Below are 7,614 nucleotides of genomic sequence, written 5' to 3'. Positions count from 1 at the left end.
CTCTGGTGCAAATTACTGACCTCTGTCATCATTTTAAGTGGGGGAACTTGCACAATCGGTGGCTGACTAAATACTTTTTTGCCCCACTGTACTGTTTACCTGCTGTAGGTAGTTTTGTTTTTAGGCCGGCCAGTTCTTCTTATGTCCTCCGTTTCCTCAAAATTTTTATAGACACACTGCACCCTGCTGTGATAAGTCATATTTTTAGTTAATAACTCTTTGGGAATCACCTAATTGTTGAAAAAAAACCCTCATTTGTCTGTCGAACTGTGTTATATTTGGCTTTTTTCATAGATTCAGCTAAAGAAATGGGAACAAATTATGTATTTTTGTGACAGGCTGCTAGTAAAAAAGGGTCTAAATATACAACTTAAAATTGGTGCTTTGCCAAGACACATATGTTTAAGTGATTCATAGGACAGTGTTGCGAATTAACAAAAACAGCAAAAACAAGAAAACACACTTTTCTGGTTCCTTGGCAGCGAAATATGAAGAACTGAGGGTTGGCTCAAGACTTTTGCACAGTATTGTATATGCTATAATGAAAAGGAACAGCTATATAGTGCTTTATCTTTGGTGTAAACTCATCGTTCAGTGAGGGCGCAGTGGGGTCATTAAGAACCGAGCGATTAAGGAAACAGGGCATTCCAGTGAAAACTTGTAGAGGATGTGTTACTAACTGGTGAATGAGCAGCAGAGGACCGTTGAATGAGAGGACTTTGCTCCCAAAACTCTTTATGGAATTTGGGGTATTTTTATTGTTTTGGCAGCTTGTGAAAAACTAAAATTAAAAAGAGTAAAAGCTTGTAAGTGTTTTGTTTATTGGACTCTTACAGTGATAATAGTGTGCAGCACATGGTGCTTTGTCTTCTTTTATTTCTTTCTGCGTCTTACTTCTTCTGTTTCTATTGTGGATCTTTAAATTGTTTGAATATCATTCAAAATGTTAAAATGCGACATCAACAAAATCAAATTTTCTCAGGGGCTGAGCAGCAGAAATTCTGGTTATACATTCGCTGATATATTTAACGAAGCCTTGATTTGGGATAAGGCTTTCTATATCAGCAATCAATCCAATTCCAATTTTATTTATAAAGCACTTTAAAATAGCCAGCACAGGAACAAAGTGCTGTACAGAAAATAAGTTAAAACAATAGAATAACAGAAAACAGCAAAATAAATAAATAAAACACATAAAACATAAAATTAAAACAGCCCTATATTAAAACAAAAACAAGATAAAACAGCATCGAATCACCTAAAAACAACTAAAATAAAAAATAAAAAACCAACATCTCACGTGGTGTCAAAGGCCAGGGTAAAGAGGTGGGTTTTCAAGAGTGACTTAAAAACAGATAAAGAACTGGCCTGTCTAATCTCTAAAGGAAGCTCGTTCCACAGTTTTGGGAGCTGCTACAGCAAAAGCACGATCTCCTCTAAGTTTACGCCCAGTCCTGGGTATCTTCAGGAGCAGCTGATCAGCTGACCTGAGAGAGCGGGTGGGTGTATAAGGCTGTAGCAGCTCAGAGAGATAAGATGGGAGCAGGCCATGGAGAGCTTTAAAAGTAAATAAAAGAATTTTAAAATGAATCCTAAAAGAAATGGGCAGCCAGTGAAGTGAAGCTAAAACAGGGGAAATGTGCTCAAACTTTCGAGTGCCAGTTAAAAGACGAGCTGCGGCATTTTGCACCCTCTGTAGTGACTAATATATAGATGCACTGACCCCAATATAAAGTGCATTACAGTAATCCAGCCGAGTGCTAACAAAGGCGTGGATCACTGTCTCAAAGTGCTGCCGTGAAAGAATTGGTTTTATTTTTGCCAGCTGCCTGAGGTGAAAGAAGCTAGATTTTACCACTGCCTTAATTTGATTATCAAACTTCAGATCACAGTCCACTTTGACCCCCAGGTTTGTGACAGTTGGCTTAACATACTGTGCCAGGGAATCTACATACACATTGGGGGTCTCAGTGGGGCTACCAAAAACCATCACCTCTGTCTTTTTATCATTGAATTTTAAAAAGTTAACAGACATCCAAGCCTTAATGTCATCGAGACACTGAAGTAATGGCTGTGTAAGGTATCTGCCTTTTTTCTTTAGAGGGACATAGATCTGACAGTCATCAGCATAAAAGTGGAAAGCAATGCTGTGCTTTCTCAGTACAGAACCAAGAGGAAGCAGATATAAAGAGAAGAGGAGGGGGCCTAGAACTGAGCCCTGTGGGACACCACACAAGAGGGGAGCGGAGGACGACACATAGTCACCAAGGCTGACACAAAAAGTTCGCCCCGTCAAGTAGGACCTGAACCACTCCAGTGCTGTGCCCCTAATGCCCACCCAGTGCTCCAAACGAGAGAATAAAATGGCATAATCCACGGTATCAAACGCAGCTGTCAAAAGCACAAGAACAACACAGTCCCCAGCATCAGTTGCTAAAACTGATTGTTTGATTTTGTTCAGTTTTCATTGTCATGGGAAAATCAGCTCATTAGAGTTAAAGATTGGCTTCAGTTTCATATCAACAATGCACAACAGCCACTGCCTGCTACTAACAGATGTTTTTGTTTAAGGCTGCTTTGCTAAAGGAACTTCTTTACTGTTTCATTGGTCTATCACAAACATATAACACACAACTACGGTTCCAAAAAGCTGGGAAACTCCCTGAAATATATATACAAAAAAACACTCATTGATTTGAAAATCAGATGAAACCCGTGTTTAATTGGAAGTAGTACAAAGGGGAAGGCTGTAGCTCAGGAGGTAGCACAGGTGACCTATTAAGCATAAGATTGGTGGTTTGATTTGTGGCTGCTGCATCTGCATGAATGTGTGTGAATGTTAGTCGGTGTTGTTCTGAGAAATTGTGCTTGCATGAATGGGTGAATGTTGTGAATCGCCAGTAGAGTAGAAAAGCACTTTATAAGAATCAGCCCACTTACTACTACCTGTTCTCTGTGTATCCAAAGGGAATGTTTCTGAGAATAGGACATGATTGTGTTTCAATTTTTTAATTTGTCAAACTACCTCATCTTTCCACACGAGTCTTTAAGTCTTTGGTAACTCACTGTAGTTTTGAAATCTTAGTATTTCACTAGTGGAGCTTGAGAGCAAATTTCACTGCCTGCTTTTGTCATATTTTTATTTCAGAGTAAGTCAAAACTTTTCGGTGGATGACAGCGCTGGATTGCAAGCAGGCCAGACTCCTGCTGTGCAGAGCCACGCTAATGTAAGAAGTGTAGTTTTAATTTTGAGATTGTCTTGCTGAAAAATGCAAGCCCTTGCCTGAATCACAGCTCTGGCTTTAACTCTTTTTAATGTAATGAAAAGTAACCTGAACAATGCTCGGTAAAGCTAAGGGGGGCAGGAGAGTTAGCGACAATTCTCTGTGACTCTGACGCTTTGAATTAGTTCGGTGAGAGTCAACTCTTATGAGACAAACATTAAAAGGATTTGCAAGTATTCAAGAACTATCACGATTACCTGAAAAACACATTTAATCCCCACAACGCATCTCAGCGTAGTCGCACTGAGAATGAATAAGTGAGTAATATGCTGAGAACCCTGCCGTGTTTTCAGTGAGAGCTGCTCTCCAGAGACACTCGCAGATATGGAAGTGAGAAGACCCCGACTGGTGGAAGTTAATTACGGTAATAAAGTGAGCGGTGGCGTGTGGGACTGAACTGAGTCTGCTGCGATTGTTGTACTCTCTGCTGGCCGTTTCATAAAACAAAAGAAGAAGTGCTGTGATGTAAATGCTTTATCTTGAACAATATGACAATCAGAGATAAACTGAACACTGGGAAATCAGGATAATTTTACTCTATGCATCTCTCCGTCTCTGAAATGAGTCAATAAACTTTATCCTTACTCATCTTATCCTAAAGGGAACCCACTTGAGAATAGCAGCTAAAAACAGCCATTGGCTGCAAATGAAGGGAGATATTTGAAGCATCCAGATGGAGCCCCATAGCAGCAGCAAATGTGTCAGCAATTTAAAACTTCATGTTTTTCTGCATCACTTTGAGCAACATCTAATACTGTGCAATGCCACCGTGTATCAACTAATTGATTTCAAATGTCAACGTTGGCCCAAACTGCCCTGACAGATTCGCAGTGTTAAATTAAGCTTGGTTATGCAATTAGTAAGCTGAATTCAAACTAATTCAGCAATAACGAGGAGTCTAGAAGACAGGATTCCTTTAAGCAAGAGGATGTTTTTTATTTTAGTCTGAACGAGGACCAACAGCTAATATATACTGATTTATTACTTTTGATGGGGGATCGCTGCTCGAATCTAGCCCGCTACAGCGCGCACCATCAGTACTGGCGTCTCCTCAACCCTGGGAAGAACAAAGAAGTAATGCAATTGCTACGATTACTATATAACAGATATAGGTCGGTATGAAAAATATTAATTTAGAAGATCATCAAGGAACTTAAAAATAGGTAGGGCGTGAGCAACACAACACATCCACTGCATTACGATGAGCTGGGAAGAAACGGATGATGCAAAATTTACTGTGCATATTTAAATAAAAACAGAATCTTTTGTGAGTGATTAATCCAAAATGGTTAACTGTGTTGGTTGCTACTGATAAGCCTTGCACATTTTGCCAAAACACATTCACTAATGCATAAAAGATGTTTCTGTTGCATACAGTTCAGACTGAGGCTGTTCTTTGCCCCAGAAAAGAGACAAAAAATGCACTGTAACTCTAAAACTAAATTGAAACAAAGTTTGATTTTTGCATCTTGTTTGCAGTTTCCCAGCCCTACCAACTGTCCTGCTTTTTACTGCTGTTTCACAAAACTGAAAAAGAGTGCATTGGGCTCTGTCATTAAGGTTACAAGAGGGTGGCACTTGAGGTTTAATTATTTTGTCGGTCGAATTTAGGTTAAAGAAGTCTCCTTCCTGTTCCTGTCAATGAATTTTTTCTGATGCCTGTGTTGCTGACTCAGATAATTCCCATGATAAGATGTAGGCTTGGCAGGTTCTGAAACTAGGCCAAACTCTTACTGTCTCGTCCTTGATCTAGTAACATCATTACAGTGGCACAGATAAGACTGGGTGATTGCTAATTTCAGACAGCAACTTTTACAGGGAGTAACATGATTAAAAAATTTAAAAATAAAAATGACAAAAGACGGGAAAAAGTAAAGCTGGAACTTCTTTGTTTTCCTCTACATGTAAGAAGACTCCATTTAAAAGCCCACTGACATTTGTAAGTATGTAATCATAGCCATGGGATACAACCTTCGTCAGAGGTGTGGTTAGCATGCTTTATAATTTAAATTTAATAATTTATAAAGGCCATATTAGATAATTATTTGTCTAAGGAAACCTTTTCAGGAAGACTGTAGCAAATGCTTAATGACCAAGGTCAGACAGGAAGTTGCATCATGACTGTGCTGTCTATTATGAATTTGGTTTGCGGGAAAGAACAAAAAACATAAGAATAAAAGTACCTTGCTGTGTAAGTGTTTATGAATGTGTCTTTTCATTGCCTCTGATGAGAGTAACCAATACCCAGTCCTTCTCAGGGGATTCTGGGAAATGTAGGGATCCGTAGACTGAAGCAGATGGGAAGAAATTCATAGATAAATATAACAAGTGACCTGTTTTACAAGAGACACCTGAAATAAATTGAACAGAATAGTCTGAAAAATGGTTTGCAGCCATTAAAAGCACGGGATTTTCATTTAAATGTCAGACACTAAAAAGAATACTGACTGTGCTGGAGAAGTCTTCTTCTCTGCAACAAAGCAACTCCACTTTATTCCCGGCTATCCTGTCAAATACTCGCACCTCTTAATTAAACACAAAAAGAGAAAAAAAAAATCAAGGCCATTATATCCAAATAATCGGACTGAGTCTGACTCTCCGAGTCCAAAAAACACGAGGGGGGGAAAAAGCCCCAGAAGCAGTAGATATTGTAGGATGTTCCTATACATATACATATACATAACACTATTTATTACATATTACTTACGTCTTGTATATTGTACATTTTATATATATATATGTTTTTCCCTATGCTAATACTGTCCATATGTACATAGCGCTGCAGAACTGTACACCCCCCCCAGCATGTTTACACTGAGTAGGAGATGCTCTGTATCTCATTGTACAACTGTATAGTGACAATAAAGGCATTCTATTCTATTCTATTCTATTCTATTCTATTCTATTCTGTCATGCTGATCCTACTCCTCCTCACTGCCATTGGGAGTTCAATGGCAGGGTTACGGTCTGCATTTGAACTCGAGGTCCAAAGCCGTTAGGGGTCAAAGGTCGACCTCATACACTGCTAACCAAAAGAACAAAGGTCTTTAACTAAAACCCTGTGTGACCTTTTTTCTTCTTCTTTGTTTTAGCATGTTGCATGTTAATACTGATAGCAAGCAGGAGAGAGTGGGAAGGGGGGATTGTAATGTTTAAAATGATTCTGTTTTAAAAGACTGTTACAGACACACGCAGATGTAAATCAGTTTGACGACGCGCAGTTGTGTCTGCGTGGAGTGGGGCATTTACAAGGCTGGAGCTCATAAATGAAGCTAAAATACAGAGACACTTAAGAATGACAGTGAATGAAAGACACTGAGGCTGCCAGCCGAGATTCAGTCAGGGCCTGCGTGAGCTTTGTTTTGCCATTTGTTTTTGCCCTTTGTTTTTGAGTTTGGGGACCGAATCAGCGTTAAATAATACAAATGCTAGCAAATACGCAGAGGTTCATATGCAACGACAAATAAAAGTACATGCTGTGATCTTGTTTAATGGGTTCTTGATCTTTAGCATTGCCTCACCAAACCACAACTAAGGGGACCCACTAAAACCTATGAAATGCAAATAAAGGTAAAATGAAAGACACCGTGCACCGTAAATATGGGCTTGTACAGAAGGACAAATAAAACATTTACACGACTGTGTCGCCTCCAACAAAGACAACATCATACTGAAGTTCGCAGATGACACTACAGTGATCGGTCACATCACTGGAGGGGACGAGATGGTCCACAGGAGTGAGGTGGCTGGTCTGGTATGGATGAGATCAATGGACTCTTGGGGTTATATGAGGTAGACAATTTTAAAAACAGCCAAATGCCTGTCTCAGATTAAGAGATTGTGGAAAAATCTGATTGGTTTAAGCAAGGCAGGAACACAGATGTGAGGAGAGTTTGGAAAATTCACAGCGCATGTACCTGTATTCTTTAGACTGAACTCTGGCTTAGCTTGACCTTAAAAGTCATACAAAGCAGGGCTTTGTAGAACTTTCACCCATATTGCTCTTTACGAGGATATTAATATTGTTTGGTCAGTTGTCATGAATTGTAGAGAATTTTTTGCGAGCATCTGAAGAGCGTCTTGTTCATGTTAGACTCCATCTGCCAACGAAGATCACGTGACGCGACTGAAGCCCAAGAGCAGCTGCTAAACAGACCTGAGCTTGTTTGTCTTGTTCATTAGTTGTATTTTCACTTCCTTCCAAATGTTTGCATTCTTAAAGCTACGCAGCGATCGCCACGCCATCTGTGAGAAGACATAAGAAAATTTGTGAATCTGTCTTGAAGTTCTTTACTTTTCGCTCCACTAATGATGTTGCCGTACATGTTCG

The sequence above is a fragment of the Haplochromis burtoni genome, unplaced genomic scaffold (genome assembly GCF_018398535.1).
Source record: "Haplochromis burtoni strain Fernald_Lab_line unplaced genomic scaffold, NCSU_Asbu1 Contig_330, whole genome shotgun sequence".
NCBI classification, from domain to species: Eukaryota; Metazoa; Chordata; class Actinopteri; order Cichliformes; family Cichlidae; genus Haplochromis; species Haplochromis burtoni.
The sequence above is the reverse complement of the archived record's forward strand: the minus strand, read 5'-3'. Positions refer to the sequence as shown.